This window comes from Microcebus murinus, chromosome X (genome assembly GCF_040939455.1).
Source record: "Microcebus murinus isolate Inina chromosome X, M.murinus_Inina_mat1.0, whole genome shotgun sequence".
NCBI lineage: Eukaryota > Metazoa > Chordata > Mammalia > Primates > Cheirogaleidae > Microcebus > Microcebus murinus.
This window is the reverse complement of record NC_134136.1, coordinates 77,829,396-77,852,740: the sequence shown is the minus strand read 5'-3', so window position 1 is coordinate 77,852,740 and position 23,345 is coordinate 77,829,396. Positions and strand designations below refer to the sequence as shown.

General features: G+C 42.3%; 1 pseudogene; it reads left to right on the top strand.

Annotated features, from left to right (window-relative positions):
* Positions 1–4,040: 4,040 nt before the first annotated feature.
* LOC142865808 (uncharacterized) lies at positions 4,041–12,947 on the top strand (annotated as a pseudogene).
* The last annotated feature ends 10,398 nt before the right edge of the window (positions 12,948–23,345 follow it).

Here is a 23,345-nt window from a genome sequence, read left to right as displayed (position 1 = left end):
CACGGGGAGCCCAAGGGTGGTCTATGTCTCTCAGCCTCAGGGTCTGCCCCGTTCTCCTGGAATCACCGTGCCAGCAACACCTGGGAGGGCTGGTGGGTAGGGAGCTCATGCTCTGAGTTCCCCTTAATCAGCTATATGGTCCCAAAAAGGAAGGTCCTGTTCCCTGTAGGTGCCTCCGGCTGGTGGCTGATTGTCTCTCTGGGCAGCCGCTAGTAGGGTCAGTGGAGGGGAGAAGGAGGCAATATGGCGCCTGCTGCGTGGCTGGAGTCTGTGCACACTGAGGTGCCCCGAGGGATTTGGGAGCCTGGTGCCGCGTCCGCTACAGGCTCACCGCTCACTGGCGGCGGCCGTCTCTGGGCTGGTGTCCGCAGGTCTCTCCACCCGCTGGGGAGCCCACCAGCAGTCTGGGATGCAGGGGAGTGGAAACGGCAATCCACCTATCCTTCCCGCTGGTCTCCGGGCTGCTCCGGCGGTCTCAGCTTCCAGTTCTCCTCCGCAGTCTCCTCCCATGGAGTCTCCCGTGGTCTCAGGTACCCCTCCTTCCGACCCTCGTCCGCTGTATGCTCGTCTTCTTGCTTCTTTCTTCTAATTTCTGCTAGAATCTGTCTTTTCTGCAGAGACGCTCTGTCTGGCGGTGGTACTCGTCTGCCATCTTCGAAGGAAATCCTCGGGAACTTTTATACATTGTTGGTGGGAATGGAAATTAGTGCAACCTCTATGGAAGGTTGTACCTCCTCTACTTTTTCCTCCTATCTAACCCTCATCGACAACCTATACTTAATTTTTTTCCTACATTCTCATCATCTCGCTGTGTTGACTATCCACTGGTGCTGCTATATTTTCAAACTTTACCTACTGGCTCCATCTCATGAGTATTAAAACGCACGTACATGTTTTCTGTGTTCTATGTGACACTGTTTTCATTCCCTCACTGTTCATACACTTTTCAACCCACTTCAGTGTGGTTTGGGCATCCAGCAGTGCTAAAAATGCTCTTGCAAAGGTCACCAATAAGCAAGAGATGTCTGAACTCAATGGCCACTTTCCAGCCCTCATCTCATTGACCCCTCATCAGCATTTGACACATAGTTGGTCACTCCCATCCTGAATACCTGGCCTTAACTTTCTTGATAACATATTTCTACCATTTTGCAAGAAACTTTTACTATAGCCAATCATTAACTGTGAAAATTCTTCGGAGATTTCTCCTAATCCTCTTCTTTCATCTTCTATTTTTGCCTAGTCTTTCTTCCTAAGCAATCTTGCACACAGCTATGGATCTAAGAGTCACCTGTGTACTGATAACAAAGGCTCATTATAAGAAATTTAAGTAACACAGAAGAGTACACAGAAGAAAGTAAAAAAAGAATCACCTTCTAATGCCCCACTCTAAAACAGACATCATTAACATCAGGTGAACATTTTAGACATCTCCCAATACATAAGAACATATGGTTATTAAATTCTTCCATAGGATGATGCACTGGTGGGCAATTATCTTCTGTACCTTGGCCTGTGTTTCCATTTAAATTTGGTTTTAAAATTGTCTCCATATTATGTTCTTATTTTCATTTTTGCTTTGCTATGTTTGTGTAATAGCCTCTTTCTTTTCAACTTGCTCCTACTTAAATGGCAAGCTCTGTTCAGTCTGCCATTTTCTTTGATATAGGGTGGATGCATTCTCCCACACTCCACACTTACTTGATCTGAATCCTTTTGGCATCCTTCTCAGGACTACACTTTCTAATTTTTTTAATTTTTAGCTATTTTTTTTTCTTTTCAAAAGCTTTTAATTATTGTGGGAACATAATAGTTGTATATATTTATAGGGACATGTGATGTTTTGATATAGGCATGCAATGTAAATTAATCAAATCAGAGTATTTGGGGTATCCATCACCTCAGGCATTTATCATTTCTTTGTGGTAGGAATACTCCAATTCCACTCTTTTTAAAGTATACTGTGACTTACTGTTGATTAGGGTCCTCTGTTGTGCTATCAAATATTGTTCATTCTATCTAAATATCCAACCATATTTTTGCACCCATTAACCATCCCCACTTTATCCCCCACTCCTTGCTACCTTTCCGAGCCTCTGGTAACCATCATTCTACACTCTGTCTCCATGAGATCAATTGTTTGTAATATTTAGGTCCCACATATGAGTGAGAACATGTGAGATTTGTCTTTCTGTGCTTGGCTTATTTCACTTATATAGTGTTCTCCAGCTCCATCCATGTTGTTGCAAATGGCAGGATTTTGTTCTTTTCTACAACCATAAAATATTTCATTGTGCATATGTACCACAATTTCCTTGTCCATTCATCCATTGATGGACACATAAGTTTATTCCAAATCGTGGCTATTGTGAATAGTGCTGCAACAAACATGGGAGTGCAGATATCCTTTTGATATACTAAATTCCCCTCCTTTGGATAAATACCCAGCAGTGGGATTGCTGGGTCATGTGGTAGTTCTATTTTTAGTTCTTTGAGGAACTCCATACTGAATTAGTGGTTGCACTAATTCACATTCCCACGAACAGTGTACGAGGGTCCCCTTTCTCCAAATCCTCGCCAGCATTCGCTATTGCCTGTCTTTTTGATGAAAGCCGTTTTAACCAGGGTGAGGAGATATCTCACTGTAGTTTTCATTTGCATCTCTCTGATGACTAATGATGTTGAGCATTTTGTCATATGCCTGTTGGCCATCTGTATGTCTTCGTTTGAGAAATGTCTATTCAGATCCTTTGCCTGTTTTTTAATCATATTATTTGATTTTTTTCTATTGAGTTGTTGGAGCTCCTTTTATATTCTAGTTACTAATCCCTTGTTGGATGGCTGGTTTGCAAGTATTTTCTCCCATTCTCTAGGTTGTCTCTTCAATTTGTCGATTGTTTCCTTTACTGTGCTTCATGTGATCCCATTTGTCCAATTGTGCTTTGGTTGCCTGTGCTTAGGGAGTATTACTCAAGAAGTCCTTGCCCAGACCAGTGTCCTGAATCATTCCCCCAATGTTTTCTTTTAGTCGTTTCATAGTGTCAGGTCTTAGATTCAAGTCTTTAATTCATTTTTATTTGGTTTTCAGATATCCTGAGAGATAAGGATCTAGTTTCATTCATCCGCATATGGATATCCAGTTTTCCCAGCACCGTTTATTGAAGAGACTGTCCTTTCCCCACTGTATGTTCGTGGCACCTTTGTCAAAAAAGGAGTTCACTAAAGATGTGTGGATTCATTTCTGGGTTCTCTATTCTGTTCCATTGGTCTATGTGTCTGTTTTTATTCCAGGACCATCCTGTTTTGGTTACTACAGCTCTGTAGTATAGTTTAAGACCGGTAATGTGATTCCTCTAGTTTTGATCTTTTTGCTCAGGGTGGCTTTGGCTGTTCTGGGTCTTTTGTGGTTCCATATAAATTTTAGGATTTTTTTTTTTTTATTTCCATGAAGAATGTCTTTGGTGTTTTCACGGGGCTGGCATTGAATCTGCAGATTGCTTTGGGTACTATGGACATCATAACAATATTGATTCTTCCAATCCATGAGCACGGAATATTTTTCCATTTTTTGTATGTGTCCTCTTCACTTTCTTCCATCAACGTTTTATAGCTTTCATTAAAGAGACATTTCACTTCGTTGGTCAAGTTTATTCTTAAGTATTTGATTTTGTTTGTAGCGATTGTAAATGGGATTCCTTTTCTTGGTTTCTTTTTCAGATTGTTTACTGTTGGCATGTAGAAATGCTACTGATTTTTGTTTGTTGATTTTGTATCCTGCAACTTTGCTGAATTTGTTTATCAATTCTAATGTTTTTCTTGTGGAGTTTTTAGGTTTCTCTAGATATAAGATCATATTGTCTGTGAACAAAGATAATTTGACTTCTTCCTTTCCAGTTTGGATGTCCTATATTTCTTTCTCTTGTCTGATTGCTCTAGCTAGACTTCCAGTACTATGTTGAATAACAGTGGTGAAAGTGGACATCTTGTATTGTTCCAGATCTTAGAGGAGAGGCTTTCAATTTTTCCCCATTCAGTGTGATATGAGCTATGGGTCTGTCATATCTGGCTTTTATCGTGTTGAGGTAAGTTCCAGTTCCTTCTATACCCAGTTTCTTGAGAGCTTTTATCACGAAGTGATGTTGAATTTTATTGAATGCTTTCTCAGCATCAACTGAAACGATCACATGGACTTTGTCCTTTGTTGTGTTAATATGATGTATCACATTGATTGATTTGCATATGGTGAACCATCCTTGCATCCCTGGGATGAATCTTGCTTGATCATGACGAATACTCTTTTTAATGTGTTGTTGAATTCAGTTTGCTTGTATTTTGTTGAGAATTTTTGCATCTATGTTCATCAGCGATACCGGCCTATCATTTTCCTTTTTTTGTTGTGTCTTCATCTGGCTTGGCACCAGGGTCATACGGGGGCCTCGTAGAATGAGTTTGAGAGTGTTCCCTCCTCTTTGATTTTTTGGAATAGTTTAAGTAGGATTGGTATTAGTACTTCTTTGAATGCTTGGTAGTATTCAGCAGTGAAGCCATTGGGTCCTGGGCTTTTCTTTAATGGGAGATTTATTATTATTATTATTATTATTACTGCTTCTATCTCGTTGCTTGTCATTGGTTTATTCAGGCTTTGGATTTTTTCCTGGTTCAATCTTGGTAGGTTTTATGTGTCTAGGAATTTATCCATTTCTTCTAGGTTTTCCAATTTATTGGCATATAGTTGCTCATCGTAGTCTCTAATGACCCTTTGGATTTCTGCAGTATCAGTTGCAATGTCTCCTTTTTCATGTCTGATTTTATTTATTTGGGTCTTCTCTCTTTTTTTCTTAGTGACTCTGGCTAAAGGTGTGTCAATTTTGTTTATCTTTTCCAAAAGCCAACTTTTCGTTTCATTGATGTATTGTTTTTTTGTTTGTTTCAATTTTGTTTATGTTGGCTCTGATCTTTATGATTACTTTTCTTCTACTAATTTTTGGTTTGGTTCGCTCTTGTTTTTATAGTTCTTTGAGATGCATCATTAGGTTGTTTATTTGAAGCTTTTCTACCTTTCTGATGTAGGCACTAATTGCTATAAACTTTCCCCTTATTACTGCTTTCGTTGTATCTCATAGGTTTTGATATGTTATATTTTCATTTTCATTTGTTTTCAGAAATTTTTAAATTTTCTTATTAATTGACCCACTGGTCCTTCAGGAGCGTTTTGTTTTGTTTTTGGAGACAGAGTCTCACTTTGTTGCCCAGGCTAGAGTGAGTGCCGTGGCGTCAGCCTAGCTCACAGCAACCTCAAACTCCTGGGCTCAAGCAATCCTTCTGCCTAAGCCTTCCAAGTAGCTGGGACTACAGGCATGCGCCACCATGCCCGACTAACTTTTTCTATATATATTAGTTGGTCAATTAATTTCTTTCTATATTTATAGTAGAGACGGGGTCTTGATCTTGCTCAGGCTGGTTTCGAACTCCTGACCTCGAGCAATACGCCCACCTCAGCCTCCCAGAGTGCTAGGATTACAGGCGTGAGCCACCGTGCCCGGCCTGGAGCATATTGTTTAATTTCCATGTTTTTGTGTACTTTCCGAAGTTCCTCTTGTTATTGATTTCTAGTTTTATTCCATTGTGTCAGAGGAAATAGTTGATATGATTTCAATTTCCTTGGATTTTTTTTAAGACTTGTTTTGTGGCCTAACATATGTGGCCTATCCTTGAGAATGATCCATGAGCTGAGGAGAAGAACATGTGCTCTCCAGCTGTTGGATGAAATGTTCTGTAAATATCTCTTAGGACCATTTGGTCTATAGTGCACATTAAGTCCAATGTTCTTTGTTGCTTTTCTGTGTGGATGATCTTTCCAGTGCTGAAAGTGGAGTGTTGAGGTCCCCAGCAAATATTGAATTGGGGTCTATCTTTCTCTTTATCTCTGATAATATTTGCTTTATATATCTGGGTGCTCCAGTGTTGGGTGCATATATATTTAGAATTGCTATAGCCTCTTGCTGAATTGACCCCTTCATCATTATATAATGACATTCTTTGTCTCTTTGTACAGTTTTTTGGCTTTAAATCTATTTTATCTGATAGAAGTACAACTGTTCCTGCTCTTTTTTGATTTCCATTTGCATGGGATACCTTTTTCCATCCCCTTATTTTCAGACTATGTATGTCTTTATAGGTGAGGTGATTTTTGTTGTTTGGTTTTGGTTTTTTGTAGGCAACATATAACTGGTTCTTGTTTTTTAATCCATTCTGCCACTCTATGTCTTTTGATTGGAGAGTTTAGTCCACTCACACTCAATGTTGTTATTGATAGCTAAGGACTTACTACTGCCATGTTATTTGATTTCTGGTTGTTTTGTGGTCCACTCTTTCTTCTTTCCTTCCTGTCTTGCTTTGTTAAAACTGGGTTTTCTCTGGTAGTGTGTTTTAATTTTTTGCTTCTTATTAATATTTTTTGTGTATCTGTTGTAGGTATTTTGATTTGAGGTTACCATGAGGCTTGCAAAAACCATTCTATAACCAATCATTTTAAACATATGACACCTAAACTCTGCTTGCAAACAAGCAAATGAATAAAGAAGCAAAGGGAAATCTAATAGAAATTCTACACTTTATCTCCGCACCCCACCCCACCCCACCCTCCCGCTTTTTAACTTTGTGTTGTTGCTATTTATATCTTTTTATACTATCTCTTAAAAAAGTTCAATAACTTATCTTAGGATCTTTTAGTCTTCCTACTCAAAATGTAAGTGGTTTATACACCGCAATTACAGCAATAGAGTATTCCATATTTGTGCACTTACTGCTGCCAGTGAGATTTATACCTTCAGGTGATTTCTTATTGTTCATTAACATCCTCTTCTTTCCAGATTGAAGAACTCCTATTAGCATTTCTTGTAGGACAGGTCTGGTGTTGAAGAAACCTCTCAGCTTTTGCTTGTCTAGGAAAGTCTTTATTTCTCCTTCATGCTTGAAGGTTATTTTTGCAGGATATAATATTCTAGGGTTAAGTCTTTTTTTCCTTCAGCACTTTGAATATGTCATGCCACTCTCTCCTGGCCTGCAAGGTTTCCACTGAGAAATCTGCTGCTGGATGTATGGGAGCTCCTTTAATATGTTGTTATTTTTCTCTTTTTGCTTTCTTCTCTTAGGACCTTTTCTTTATTCTTGACCTTTGGGAGCTTGATTATGAAATGCTTTGAGGTAGTCAAGGATTTGGGTTAAATCTGCTTGGTGTTCTACGACCTTCTTGATATCTTTCTCTAGGTTTGGAAAGTTCTCTGTTATTATTTCTTTCGATAGACTTTCTATCTCAGTCTCTCTCTCTACCTCCTCTTTAAGGCCAATAACTCTTAGAATTCTCTTTTGAGGCTATTTTCTAGATCTTATAGGTGTGTTCATTCTTTTTTAATTCTTTTTCTTTTTTCTCTTGTGACTGTGTATTTTCAAATAGCCTGTCTTCAAGCTCATGAATTCTTTCTTCTGCTTGATCAGTTCTGCTGTTGAGAGACACTGATGCATTTCTGTTTGTCAATTGAATTTTTCAGCTCCAGAATTTTGCTTGATTTTTTAGAATTATTTCAATCTCTTTGTTAAATGTCTCTGATAGGCTTCCTGTGAATTCCTTCTCTGTGTTGTCTTGAAGTTCCCTGAGCTTCTTTAGGACAGGTATTTTGCATTCTTTGTCTGAAGGATCACATATCTCCATCACTCTGGGATTGGTCGCTGGTACTTTATTTAGTTTGTTTGGTGGGGTCATGTTTTCTTGGATGTTCGTGATGCTTGTGGATGTTCGTTGATGTCTGGACATTGAAGAGTTAGGTATTTATTTTAAGCTTTGCAATCTGGCCTTGTTTGAACCTGTCCTTCTTGAGAAGTCTTTCCAGATATTCAAAGGGAATTGAGTATTGTGATCTATGTCTTTGGTCACTGCAGTTGTATCAGCACTGGGGGCACCCCAAGCCCAGTAATGCTGTGACTCTTTCAGACTCCTGGTGGTACCTGTTGGTGGATTTGGGTAAGATATGGGAGAATTCCCTGGATTACCAGGCAAAGTCTCTCACTTCCTTCCCTCACTCTCTGTGCTGGGCTGCTGGAGTAGGGGGAGGAGTGATGTGGTTACCCCCTCGTGGCCACTGCAGCTAGAACCGCATCAGGGCACACCTGAAGTTAGCCTAGTCTCACCCAAAGCCCACAGTGACTGTTGCCTGGCTACCTCTGATGTTTATTCAAAGCCCAAGAGCTCTTTAGTCAGCAGGCGGCACATCCTACCAGGACTGGGTTGTTCTCTTCATGGCAGCAGGTTTTCTTCTGGCCCAGGGTGGGTCTGGAAATGCCACCTAGGAACTAAGGCCTGTAATCAGGGGCTTCAGGAGTCTGTTTGGTAAGTTTACTGTGGGTGAGCTGGTACCCAGGTTGCAAAACAAAGTCCTCTGCGCTTTTCCCTTTCCTCTCCCCAAGTGGAAGAAGTCTATCCCTGAGCTGCACTGCGTGGAGTTGGGGGAGGGGTGACACAGGCACTGGCTTGGCTACCACTACTGGTGTCTCACCGGGTCACATGCACCCCAACGCCACTGGCTCTAGGCCAGCACAGCTGCAGGAATTGCCCAAGGACTGCAGCGTTTGTGGCCTGACTGCCTTACAAATTTATTCCAGGCCCCAGGCTGCTTTTAGTCAGCTGGCAGTGGGGCTAGCCAGAACTCAGGGTTTCAGGGTGGAGGATTTATTTACCTCTGGCGGGCCTGGTCTAAATACTCCCTCCGTGGGTGCTGGCAGTATTCTGCCCTGTGCTGTGTTCCCCTGTGACAGGGCGGCCCTGAGTTCCAATGCAAAGTCCCACAATCACTTCGCTCTCCCTTCCCTGGGCACACAGATTCAGATTCTCTCTCTACTCGGTGGGCTGGCCTGGCACTTCCTGGGGGATGGCGGAGGGGTGCCATAGGAAAGGCGAGACTGTCTTTTCTGCCCTCTTCAGTGCCTCTTTCCTTGATATAACGTTAAAATCAGGTACTGTGATCGCTCACCTGCTTTTTGGTTCTTCCGAAGGTGCTTCTTTGGGTGAATACTTGTTGAATTGGTTGTTCGGGCATAGGGGCAGTTTGCTGGAGGTTTCTATTCAGCCACCTTGTTCCACAACCCATTCCCCAGGACTACACTTTCTGAGATATGTGTCTAGCTGTCCATCTCACTCTAACTTAAGGGTTCACAGAGTGGTGGTCATAGTAGTGGTGGCGAATAGTTACTTGGAGGGTCTGAGTTCTACCACTTTTCAAATTTATGGCGTGAGGTTTTCCTACCTTGTTTTGTTGTGGCTTTGTGTGCTTTTTGCTGGCCTTTACCACTTTTATCAGGCATTAGAGGGGGGAAATTCTGAGGTTTGACTTTATGCCATCATGTTTTTCCCTGGCAGCTGACAGAATAATTTACACTTCCAGTCCAGATATCTCTTTTGTTCCCTAGGTTCACATAACCAACAAGGTTGTTAACATCTCCTCTTGTATGTTGTGGCAATCACTGTCCTTGGCCCACCCCACAAACATTTCCTGCTCCACCTTTCCTATTCAGATATTTCACAGGCATCCCTTGCCTTCATGGAGGAAATCAGAACTGATCTAAATAATTGGTAGTGTTCTCCATCCTGTTAGTTATTGATGGGCCTAAGGGTGGATATGCAAGGGAGGCTAATGTGATAAAGAGGGATTCTACTAGGGAGAAGCCTCCCCCCACCTCTGAATGTGATGGTTAATTTTATGTGTCAATGTGACCGGGCTATGGGTTGCTGAGATATCTGATTAAACTAAACATTGTTTCTTGGTGGTCTGTGAGGGTGTTTCCAGAGGACATTAGCATTAGGATTGGTGGACCGAGTAAAGCAGAGAGCCCTCCCCAGTGTGGCTAGGCATAATCCAGTCCACTGAGGGAGGGCCTGAACAGAATAAAAATCCTAACTCCAGTGGTATTGGCCTCTCCATCCCTGTCTGAGGGGATTAAGTCTGCATTGCCCGAGGAGACTGTGATGCCTCCCCTGAGACAGTTGTTGGCATGCAAGACAATGCTGACTCTTCTCAGGACCCATCCCATCCCTCCTCTTTGCTTATACAACTATACCTAGACTCAAGTCCCAGCAGGCCCTAAAGGTGAGGTGCAAAGTGTGAAGCATGGGAAGGTGTGCTGCCCTCCAAAAGAACTATCTGAGTTTTCTAATTTATACAAACAGAAATCCAGGGTACATATGTGGGAACGGATACTAAGCATGTGGGGAAATTGTGGAAGGAACATAAAGTGGGATCAGGCTGAATTTATTGATAGGGGATAAGTAAATAGAGATTCTCCACTTAATGGTGCATCTTGGGGACTTATAAAGGGCTCTAACAGCTTGTGTGGTTGGTTGGCTCAAACATGGACAGAAGGATGACCCACAGCAAGGGAACTGGAAATGCCTGACCCACCTTGATTTAATGTAGAGGGAAGGATTCAAAGGCATAGGGAGATTAGAATGGTAGAGTGGATTTGTCATTTAAGACCTACTCACCCACACTGGGAGGGTCCAGAAGGCATGCATTTCACCAGTATTGTGAGAAATAAATTTGTGAGGGGAGCCCCAGCATCCTCGAAGAGCTCTGTGATTACTTTTCTCTGTAGCCTAGACCTTACAGGCAGAGCCGCAACCATTCAACTGGAAAGCCTGAATGCAGTGGGAGTAATTGGATCTTGAGGTGGCAGGGGCCATGTGGTGGCACTCAGTCACCAAAGGCAAGGTGGATGTGGTTATCATAATGGACAACAGAGTCAAAGCAGCAATCACAATAGTCTGATTCTCACAGACTTATGGCATTGGCTAGTCCATCATGGTGTTCCTAGAAGTGAAATAGATAGGAAGCCTAATAAGTTCTTACTTAATCTGTATAATCAGGTCTACTTGGTTCTGCTATTGCTAGAGGCTTACAGGGTCTTCCCTGACTGTAGCGAAGGTGCCCCATCGCGGGTGGGAGAAAAAGGCCATTTGGGCTGTGTGTTGTCCGCGTAGCCGACAGGAAGCAAACACGTTCTCGAAAGCTGAAGGCTCCAGCGACCTCTCTTACCACCATCATAGCAGTCCCAGGTTGCAACAAGGACAGTGTTAAAGCAGGCTGTAAAAAAGTGTGGCTACCCTGGTCACCTGACTTTTGAATGCTGCAATTTTCTCCGAGTAGACCCCAAAAGGGACATAGTTTTAGATGTCAGCAGTACAAGCACTGAAGATAGTGATGAAGAGAATGAAGAACTGAATAAACTACAGGCATTACAGGAAAAAAGAATAAATGAAGAAGGGGAAAAGAAAAAAGAAAAAAGCAAAGAAAATCAAATTGAAAATAAGAGGAAAAGGTCATATTCATCCAGTTCCACTGAAGAAGATACTTCAAAACAAAAGAAACAAAAATATCAGAAGAAAGAAAAGAAAAAAGAAAAAAATAGTAAATAAAAAAAGAGGAAACATCACAAAAAGGAAAAAAAAGAAGAGGAAAAAGGAAAAGCATTCTTCTACCCCTAATAGTTTGGAATTCTCCAAAAAGGAACTGAGACTGTGGCCTAGGACATTACATTTAAAAATTTGTTTTTTAAAATTATGTACCCTTCCTTGGAATTTGCTATATATTCTGCTTTGCAATAAATCCCGGCCTTTTCCATTAAAAAAAAAAACAAAAAAAAAACCACTGTGTAATCAAAAAGTTCCAGGCCAAGTGGCAAAAATCCAGCCTGAACCATGAGAACAGACAATCATGGTCCCTCAATCAGTTCCCAGACTTGAGCCAGTTTATAGGCCAAGAACCCCTTCAGTGAAGGGGAGGCTGGGTCCTCTTGAGGAAGGATCCCAGTACACTACCAAAGATTAATACTGTGATCTTTTTTTCCAAGCTTTCCCCCAAAGGCCTACAGCCTTTTACAAGGGGAACTGCACTGGGGGAAAGGAAAAAGTCAGACCTATTGGGGACTATTGAATACGGGCTCTGAACTGACACTAATTCCGGAGGGCCCAAAACATCACTGTGGTCTGCCAGTCAGACTAGGGGCTTATGGAGGTCAGGTGATCATGGGTTTCAGCTGAGGTCCGTCTCATGGTGGGCCCAGTGGGTCTGTGAACCCATCCTGTAGGTATTTCCGAAGTTATGGAAGGCATAATTGGAATAGACATCCTCAGCAGCTGTCAGAATCCCCACATTGGTCCCCCAACCTGTGGAGTGAGGGCTATTATGGTCGGAAAGGCCATGTGGAAGCCGCTAGAACTGTCTCCACCTAGAAAAATAATAAACTCTAGCTTTGCTTCTTGAACAAAATGATAAAGTTTCAAAAGAAGAAAACTTTTTCCCTCTTTTACCCGTCTTCCTGCCTTGGACTTGGACGTGTTGAACAGCATTCGTGATCATGAAGAAAAGGTCCAGAAAATTATGGGGATGTCAGCGTTGACATTTTAAATCACTGAACCAACTCCAACAACCACCTTCATCTAGACCTTTTTCATCAAAATGTAAGCCCCATGATTTGTTTAAGCCACTCCTATTTGGGTACCCTGTTGGTATCTGCAATGGTACCTGCTGCCAAAAGTATTACTAACTGAGACACATTTATTTCGTACACCTCAAAATGAACATAAGTGAACTCATGATCCTCTCCACTAAACTTCCTTTTCTTATGGTTTCTCCCATCCCAGTGAAGGAACACCATCCAGTAGTCACCTGGACGGCTAAAAATAGTTCTTACCACATCTCCTCTGGCCCATCTCCAGTGCAATCTCCAAAAGCAGCCATAGTAATGTTTTAAAGGGAACTTTTCTGATCATGTCTACCCCCTTGCTTAAAATCCTCTAACGGCTTCCCACTTAACTGAAAATTAAGTCCAAACTCCCTACAGGGTCTATAAGACCTTATGTGATGTGACTCTTACCCACCTCTCTATTATAGCTTCATGTCAACTTTGGTCCTCCTCCATCTCTAGACTAGCAACACTGACTTCCTTTTACTTTCTCATCCTCTTATTCTCCTTTAAGATCCCTCTTTTGTCAGCCTAGTATACTTTTCTCCCAATATTTGCCTCAGTAACTCTTCCTCATCACTCACATTGCAGCTTACACATCATTTTCTTAGTAAGTCTTCCATGGACCCCTGCCACTAGGTCAAATCCTTCACTGAATGCTGCTAGAGCACCACGTTCACTTTAAGCACATATAACCTCTAATTACTTACTCCGTTTTTCTGCTGGACAGTAAGCTCCTGAGCACAGGCACTGTGTCTGTTTTCAAACAAAAGTCCTCATCCTCCCACCATCAACATTTTAAACATACATTAATTCTTAAGCTAACTTCTTCCTCCGGATGTGAGGGAGAAAATGTTTCTCCTCTTAACCCCTCACTTGTACTTTGGATTCCATCCTGCCTCACCTTCTCAAGTACTCTGAGACTTTGACTCTGCCCCCACACAGACACTTTTCAGAATCATTAGTCTCTCCCTCACCTCAACATCATTAATGTAAACATTTAAGCATCTCCCTAGTGCATCTCATGTTAAAAAACAAACAAGAAGCCTCAGTTGAGTCTACCTCTTCCTCCTGCTACTGTAGTATTTTTCTACTCTTCTTCATAGACAATTTCACTCTAAAGAGATGGGCAAAATTTTAGATTTAGAAAATGCTGGGTGTTCGTGAGAATATAGAGCAAAGGCACAACCCCTGTAGACAGTAGAATTTAGATAGGTATTAGAAAAAACAAATTAAATCAAATATACCAATAATCTATGATGCAGCAGTTCCACTTCTAGGTGTATATCATAGAACAACATCTTTCCAGTTGCTGCCTACGACACTATAGTGAATGTGTTGTGAAATCAGTTTGTGGGTTGTGACTACATTAAACAAGTGAACCAGAAGAAAATGGAATAGAAAATATTAGATTGCATTGCATGTCGTTAGGGTAAGTATTGTTGTGTGAAAATTTTATTTCACTTACTTATATGTGTGTGCTTATATGTGTGGGTACGTGTGTGCATGCATGCTTGTGTTCTCCAGGACACAATACAAAATGTATTCCTTTCTGGGGTTTCTGTCAGAAAAACTTGCAAAACACTCTCTCCTAGACAGTTTCTTGAATATGTGCCAAAGGAGATCTGTCTATATGTGACTGTTCACTCCAGTGTGGATCAAACACCGGGAAAGAGGCTGAGTGGTTTTCACAGAGAGTCCTGTTGAATGCACCCTATTATTAGGAGCCTCCTTCACAGTGGTGGCACTTTGGTGAGCATTGACATGGGACACAAAATATTCTCAAATTGTGGGCCCATTCGAAGAGGTCCATCCCCATACCGCCTCCTCAAACCTTCTCACCAATCTGCCAAGCCTATTACTACTAAGTCCCCGATCATCCAGCCCAATAATTAACCATGGCCCATACATCAGTGTAGATCTTGGCTTCAGGCCTCTGTGCTTCTTGGGAGAATGGACGGTGACATGTATTTATCAATGTTGGGCTCACCATGATGATTTCCTTTTCCCCACTGGACTTCGGGGACACACTTGTTTGGGACTGTAATATCACTGCAATCCACATCCACAAGGTTGCAGCACACCCTGTAGAGCCTTTCTTTAAACCAGGCTACAGAGTTTTTCTCCCCAGTCACCAAGTCGCAAGAAACTCCCAATGAACCCGTATGTTGGGTGTGGGTTGACAAACAGGTGGCAGCATAAGGAGGAATAAAAGCCAAATCTTGTATATGTCATTTCTCTTTAGTGATGGACGTCTACTGGTTATACTAGACTTTATGGTTTAGTGGATTAGTCAACACCCAGTTAATGATGGACAGCTCAGGTCGCATGATCATCTGATTTCTCTTGGTCAGTCTCTACCAGGGCTAGTAGCAAGCTAGGAGCAGTCTCCCAGAAAAGATAATAGTTACTTGCTGATGAAGGCATGAATTTGCTCCAACCCTAGGGTCCACTGACAGGTTTCTCTCATCAGGGATTACTACAGACTCCATAGGGCATCATGATCTGTTACAGACACTTCAAGCACCATTGGATCCCCTGGGTCATAAGGGCTTGGTGGCAGATCTGCGTGAACTGCAGCCCGGGACAATGGGAGAGCCTTCATTTACTCTGGGCCCTCACTGAATACTAGCCATTTTTCTTGTCACCTACAAAATGGGTTGGAGCAGGACACACAAAGGTGGCAAATTTAATTTTATCTTCAACATCTAAACTGGCCCACCAAGCATTGTGTCTCACTACTGCTAGGGGATGAAAACTGAAGCAACTTGGCCTCCACATTGGAGGGACTATCTTGCCATGCCTCAAGTCACTGGACCCCTACTGGTTTCATAGAGGTGGCAGGCTTCTGTAATTTCAAAGGATTTAACTCAAAGCTTTTAGAATCTCATGAGTCTTTCCAAGGTATCTAGGGTACCTGCTACTTTCTCGTCTCTAGGTCCTGTCAGCATGATGTCATCAACAGAGTGGACTAGAGTAATTCCCACTGGATGACGGTGTGGTTAAAATCTCCAAAGACTAAACTGGAGCTCAGACATGGAAATATGATATATCTCTACAGGACAGTAAGCGTATAGAATTTTCTATGCTAAAGAAATCAAAGTGCTTTTAATGTTCTCTGCTTGCTGAAATGTAGAAAAGAGTATTGATTTGCTCTGGTAAGGGGGTCACATCTGGGAAAGTAACTGCTGTGGAGTCACCACCTGGTTGTATTTAGGTCCATTCATCTCTTGCACTAGCTAAAATTGGAATGGGGATAAGATATGAATTACTACCTCTGCATCTTTTAGTATTTTGGTGGTGGCATGAAATTTCTGATATTCCCACGGGCTTGTGATATTGCTATCACAATAGGTTTAGTATCTTGGTAGGGAGGAGGGAGGAGAACATCTAGCGACTTCTTAGCCCTCCTTAGCACAATAGCTCTTACTCCACAGGTTATCGAGGCAACATGGAGATTCTTCCAGTTTCTGAATAAGTGTGTGCATGCATGTGTGCGCATGCGCACGTGTGCACGTGTGTGCGTGTGCGCGTGTGTTTGTAGTCCACAAATACCTTCAGGAACTAGAGAAACAACGATGGGATGAACTTTCTTCAAAATTTCGTCCATCATCTGACCCTGATAAGCCTCCCTCTGACTGAAAGACCATGGTGGCATTCTGCATTCCAAGGCATCAGAGCAGAGTCAATCGCCAGTAACCACTAAAGGTTTGGGTGTTTCCCTTTCTGCAGTGCAAATATACTTAACTGACTGGCCGCAAGTTCCTTGAAGAGATACTAGAATGAAGGTTCACATTATATGTTTATGTTTGTTCCCTGACTTTCTCTTCACTTAAGGGGCTCTGGGTCTATGAATTGACTCAAAGTCAGGCACTGAAATTCAGTGGATGTTGGTTCAAATGACTCTTCTGTCAACAGACCTCCGGGGTTTTTGAAATTGTTGTATTTACACCGATAAAATATACTGGTTTGCAGTGGATTTTATTTCAGTCAGTTTCTTTGTTTACCATTTGTTCCTGCATCTCAGCTCTTCTGGGCACAATTTTCTTCCTCTTGAGGTACCTGTTTAAAAGTTCTTTCAGGCCAGGTGCGGTGGCTCACGCCTGTAATCCTAGCACTCTGGGAGGCCGAGACGGGCGGATCGTTTGAACTCAGGAGTTCGAGACCAGCCTGAGCAGGAGCGAGACCCCCGTCTCTACTAAAAATAGAAAGAAATTAGCTGGACAACTAAAAATATATAGAAAAAATTAGCTGGGCATGGTGGCGCATGCCTGTAGTCCCAGCTACTTGGGAGGCTGAGGCAGGAGGATCTCCTGTGTCCAGGAGTTTGAGGTTGCTGTGAGCTAGGCTGATGCCACGGCACTCTAGCCCAGGTGACAGAGCAAGACCCTGTCTCACAAAAAAGTAAAATAAATAAATAAATAAAAGTTATTTCAGCTCATGTTTGTCTGAAAATTATTTTTATCTCGCTCTTTTTTTTATATCTATTTTTTTTATTTTTTTATTTTTATTTTTATTTTGGCATATTATGGGGGTACAGATTTCAAGGTTTCAATAAATGCCCATTTCCCCCCTCCCCCCAAAAGTCTGAGTCTCCATCATGACCATCCCCCAGATGGTGCACATCTCACTCATTATGTATGTATATACCCGCCCCCTCCCCCCTCCCACCTGCCCAATACCCTATTACTGTAGTACCTATGTGTCCACTTAGGTGCTACTCAGTTAATACCAGTTTGCTGGTTTATCTCGCTCTTGAATGATAGGGTAGCTGGATATGTAATTCCAGACTGTTTTCCGACTTCTTTTATTCCTTGTGAAGTCTTCAGTCAGTTTAATTTCCATTCCATGGTGGTAATCGGCATTATCTCTCTGCCTGATTTTTCTTTGGTGTTCTGTAGTTTTGCTATGATGTGCCTAGTTATAGATTTATTTTTCATTTTTTATCCTGTCCAGGGCTTGTGCTTTCTGAATCTGAGTATTCACGTCTTTCAGCAATTCTGAAATATTCTCAGCCATCAAATTTTAAAATATTCTCTTTAGACTCTTCTCCTGTAGCATATATTAGACATACGCTGGTCCTTTTTGGTCTCTCCTCCATGCCTCTTAAGCTCTCTTTCATAGTCTCCATCTTTGTATCCCTTTGTGTTGTATTCTGGATAATCACATCAGCTCTGTCTTCTGTATCATTATGTCTCTCTTCAGGTTAATGTTCTGTTGAACCTGTATATTAGGTGTTTGTCTTCAGTGACTACATTTTTCAATTCTGGAAGCTTTCTTTGATTCTTTTCACGTCCAACTTTGAAAAACACTATCTTGCTCTTTTTCTTATTTTCGCACGTCTTCTTTCATGTCTCTTACTTAAACATACTACCTCTTAGTCTCTATATGATAATTCTGTTAACTGAAATTCCTAGGGGTCTAATTATGCTGTCTGTTGTTTCAGCTGACTCTTGCTCATGGGAGATTGTTTCTTCCTGTGTTTTGTGATTTTGGAATTTGAGTTCCTGTTTGGCATGGCCTTGCGGGAGTCCTGTGGAGCGTGTCCCTCCAGAGAAATGCTGTGTTTGCTTCTGCCAGGCAGACAGCCCAAGGTCTCACCAGCCTGGGAGCACCTTTAATGTTAATTTACCAGGCCGAAGGGTCCTGGACCATGAAGATAGTATAAATTCTAACCAAAAATCGTATGTGATACAGGTTCATCTTTGTTTCCAACTCCCTACCAACAATGGCTCTAAGGCCTCGTCTCTCATCCTCACATGGTCATTAAAACCCAAATGCCATGTTACCAAGGCCAGTAACCCACCTCAGGAAAGGCATGGTGTCAACTTATGTGCTTACAGCATTGTGTTTTGGCTTCCTCTTCATTCTTGGCCCCTGTGCATTTCCTTTAACCTTTTGGTGACTTAGGCTATACATTTAAAAGAATTCTTGTTCTATTTTATCTAACATGTCTAACAGTTTTGTAGTATGTGGGAGAGGAGGGGATGGTAAGTCAGGATATCTAGTCTTGTATGTTTCTAGAAACAATCATTCTTTAAATTACTTGAACATGCCATTCTCTCTCTCTCCTGCAGACTTGCTATTTCCTCAGGCAGGAGCATACCTTTCTGCTCTCTTCCCCTGGGCAACTCCTTCTCATGCTTCAGGTTTAGGTTCAGCCAATAGTTCCTCCATAAAAAGTTTTTGATCATCCCCACCCCATCTGTGTTCCTGTCGCCCCTGTATTTCTCCCACTGTGGCACTGAGAGATCCTTTAGCATAATCACAGAAAGTACTTGAATTACACTGTTTCCTATCAACATGTTTACCTTCCTTTCAGCCTGTGGCAGCAGGTATCTTGGCTTGTGACTGCTTCCTCTGTGTCTCCATACGCCTAGCATGTACTTGTTGATCAATAAAAATAAATATTTTTGAATTAATGAACTTTCCCTCAGCCACTCCAGCTTTGAGAACTTAGAAATGGGCCCAGAATCAGCACCCCAAGCTATCTGCCTCACTCCATCTCACCACGTCAACCTTCTTCTGCTTCTAGGGGATGTGACTGCCTCAAAGAATTTCCCAGACCCTGTGGGACCCTAGTGAGTTGTCCATCAATTTCATTCCTCCAGACTGCATGATTAATTGACTACAATGAGTGATCTCTAACATCAGGCCACTCTGACTATCACCGTGACCTCGCTGTCCATTATGGTCACCATATCCATATTCCCTGTGATGGCTAAGTGCCATTGCCTGGCCCCTGCCACTTAGGATACACATCCTCATCAAAATCAGGGGTTCCAATTTGGCGGCAGTGTTCCCCACCTTGGGGACACATGGCCTTGGGAACACCTGATGAAGTATTCGTAAAATATGCTGGCATTTTCTTCACCAACATAGTCTCAAAATTGTGGAGAGAGACTCTGCAGTCCCACTCAGGTGACATAGTCAGGGGATAGGGGGGCATACATGATAGTTCTCTTCCAGCTTTCCCCAAAGTTTTTAATTATTTTCTCTACAACATGCCAAGGGATCTCACACAGTTAAAATTCTGTGAAGTGCATCCACATTGACAATTCGGCTCAAACTAAAGTCGTGTTCCCCTTCCTAGTCAAGTACCCTCAAAACCCATTCCTACAAATACTCCTCAGATTGTGTTGGCCTTCTTTTCATGTTTCACTCTGCTTTTGTTCATGTTTCACTCTGCTTTTGTTCCCGAGTGGTTTAGGGTTCTCCACAAATCCCCCAAGAGAGGCCCATTCCAATTGCCAAGGTTTCACTATTTCCCAATCAACGCTCTGATTTTCACATAAGACCCCTCAGGAGCCTGTGAATTCAACTGGTATACTTGGTCAAACTGTGCAATTAGGGTTTGTACAGTTAGCTCCGGGAACCAAGCAATGTGAGAGATCCTTTAGCATAATCACAGAAAGTACTTGAATTTTAATCCATATTTTGTGAGGATGATTGAGGGAGTTCATTGCTTTCTTCCTTTGAGTTAATTGCTGAGGTCAGATGCAACCACCATGACCTATGGCACTTGAATTCCTCATACCTTCTTCACATTGTCTGGCAGAAGTTATGTGGTCATTCAAAGCTTGTTTTCAGTGGACACTTTATTCTAGGTGCTCAGAAGCAATAACTTAACTATTTCCCCATTATACTCCTGTCCAGAAATATGAACAAGAGCTTCACTGTCCCCTGTCCCATCTCAACCAGATAAGACATCCAGAGTTTCCCAGGGAGTCATCACCTCAATCCTACTTCCTGATACCATTTCCTATGTCATCCAGGGTTGTTGAATACAATCAACACAAACTGACTCTGCCCAACTCAAGTGAAAGGGAGTTTATTGAAAGTATTAATATGCGGTAGCGGTCTTGGGGGGGGGGGCAGTGTTGGTGTGTTTCAAGGAATCAACAAGAGAAGAGTGGACAAGGCTTGGGAATGGGAAGAAATTAAGTGAAACAGGGAGAGAGGGAAGCAGTGACTTTGTAATTTCAGGAAGAGTCCAATGAACACACTGCTTTTGGTGCTGATGAATCTTCAATCTTTCCTTTTCTCATAACCTCACTTGCTGGTCTGTAGACCTGGGATTGAACATATGATTTCACCAAAAGGAAGCAGGTGACCACAGTATTACAGTCCCACTTAGGGGTGGTTCTGAAAGACACTTGAGAAAGGAATTCCTCTCAAGGGGAAAAACTTTGACTATTATATCTGATTGTCTATTTTGTCTGGAAGGTGAGATCTGCATTAAGTAATTAGCCACTGATGGTTTGGTCAGTTTGTCAAGGACATGGAAGGAAAAAGAGTTAAGACAAGATCTGGGCAAGAGGTATGTCAAAGTGTTGTTGAATCCCCAAATTCAGGCTCGTGTAACAACGTGCAGCTGAAGCCAAACACTGTGATACCAGTGCTTGGTGATAGAGAAAGGTTTATTTGATTTGGCCAAAGTGAGAAGATGGGAGAGCAAGATCTCTCAAATCGATCCATCTTAACAAAGAGATGAAGTAGGGAGTCATTGTGTGGCTAGGGAGTAAGGGAGGGGAAGTTTCAGGGAACTTAAGGGAGAAGTCTGGGTTGCTTCAGTCTCAGGTAACATCTTGAGCAACCATACTTCTGTGTGTCAGCAGCTGGTCACAACTTTCTTTAAGGGCATTCACTCCTTATGTAAAACAAACTCATAAAATTTTCTTGTGCCCTTGGAGTTGTCTCCTCCTGCTTGACAGAAAAACAGTACACTAGCATTTAATAATCACTGTGACAACAAGGGGCGTTGGGTGGGCAGGAAGCGAGCAGTTTTCATGTGCAAGCAAACAAGGGCCTGGTCAGAATTTACATCATGTCAGTCACTGAAAATGCTGGGGTACTAAAATCTCAAGGGGTCCCGCTACAAAAGCACACGTGGAAAATGTCACAGAGTACCTACGTACTTCAACTTCTGTCACAGCACATTGTAAACATGTGACTAAGTTCTGGCACATGAGCTCAAGGGTGTATAGCTTCTAGGAAGGGATTTTAAAGGGAGGGGCCACACAGTTCTACCCTTCCACGTTCCTGCTAGTTGAATGTTGGTGAGATGGTGAGCGCCGGGGGCCATCTTGAGCATGAGGAAGAGAGCCACACTGTGGGGATGACAGAGCCACAAGCCAGAGGGAAGCTGGTCCCTGATGAGTTCACAGAGCCTCAATGCCATCCTGGACTGGTTACCTCCAGATTTCTTTTACATGACATAGAAGTCAGCTGCTGTTTTCTAAAATGTGTGTGTGTGTGTGTGTGTGTGTGTGTGTGTGTGTGTGTGTGTGTGCGCGCGCGCGCGCGTGTCTTTTTTATGCACCTGAACCTGACCCTAATTGATATACCAGATAAAAAACCCTGACTAGCTGATATGCTGGTGGGAGGAAAGGTAAATGTAGAATGGACAATGGAAGGGTGAATCCATAAATTCTAGCTACATTCTGCCAGCCGCTTGCCAACACAGTGACTTAGCCTACATATGTATTTTCATGTTTTCTGCTGAAGAGTCTAACTTTGAATAATTATTCACTATTTCCCCTTTCTTTTTTCCGCTTTTAAAACTAGGAGTTATCTGGTGATGATGGTAACAACTTCTTCTATATGCCTTAGCCATTAGACTAAGAATTACAATTCTGATCCAAAAAATTTATTTTTAGTCACCAAAGTATTGGAACCAATTGTATAACAATAACTGCTGTTTATTGAGCCAGGCCATATACCTTATAGACATTGTCTCTAATCCTCACAACAACGGCAGCATTGGTATCACCCCCACTTTATAGATGAGAAAACTGAGGCACAGAAATGTGCCAAGGATTTGCTGTCATTAAAATATTGCTAAAAACCTCAAAAAACAAAAAAGAGGAGTTACCGTGATTGTTTATTCTTTACTCTTCCACTTTCCCCACTATTGTTGGTGCTATCTAAATTTATTATTTGCAAAATGTAATGTCAGGACCGGAATCCAGCTCAGTGAGGAATGGATGTTTCTGAGATTGTGGACGTGAGTAAGCAGCAACCTCCTTCTGGGTGCCTCTGGATGAGGTACCTGAACCTGAGTTTGGTTTGCCTCCTGTTGAAAAAACTAGTGTGTATTTTCAGTTGTGTATTATGGTTGGATACATTAAAGGCTGGAGCATCTCTGAATACACTGGAAGAATGATGTAAGGGTGTGTCCTGGGCAGCAAAGGAGTAGAATTTAGGGGGACAGCTAGCTGCTCTTCTCCAGGAATGGCTCCCTACTTACCCACAGTGGAGAGGGTATAGCAGCAGGGTGTTGGGTGACACTGTTGTGTGACACTGCTCACTGCACCCAGGTAATTGGTTCAGGGTTGAATTCCCGGCCCAACTTAGGAAAATCAGATTCTCTCTTCTTCAGAGCTTAGAATTTTGTATTGGAGAGATGAGACTTGACAGTTGAAAGGTAAGTCATATTAATAGTAGAGTTCTGAAGAAAATGTCCACAAATTTTCCCTGTTGAGCCACTTAGCATTTACCTGGTCCTTGCCTTTCCTGGAATCTGGTTGCTTAACTCTCCTTTGGAATCTTTTGTAAATCTCCTGATCTTCCCAATAAATTTCCCTTTGTCCTTAAATTATCTTGAGTTGCTTTTGGTACGGTCAAAAGAAAGTTGAAGGGAGTGGTGGTGGTAGTGAGGGGCCGGGTACCAGACTAAAAATTCAGAGGCAGAAATGAAATGGATCAGTTGAGGGCTGGGTATAGTGTGGAAATGGAGTGTGGGAAGTTCCTGGGGAATTGGGGCAACACATATTGGATATGTCAGGTGGGACCAGGGGCCAGAAGGCACCTGTAGGCCATGGTTTCAGATG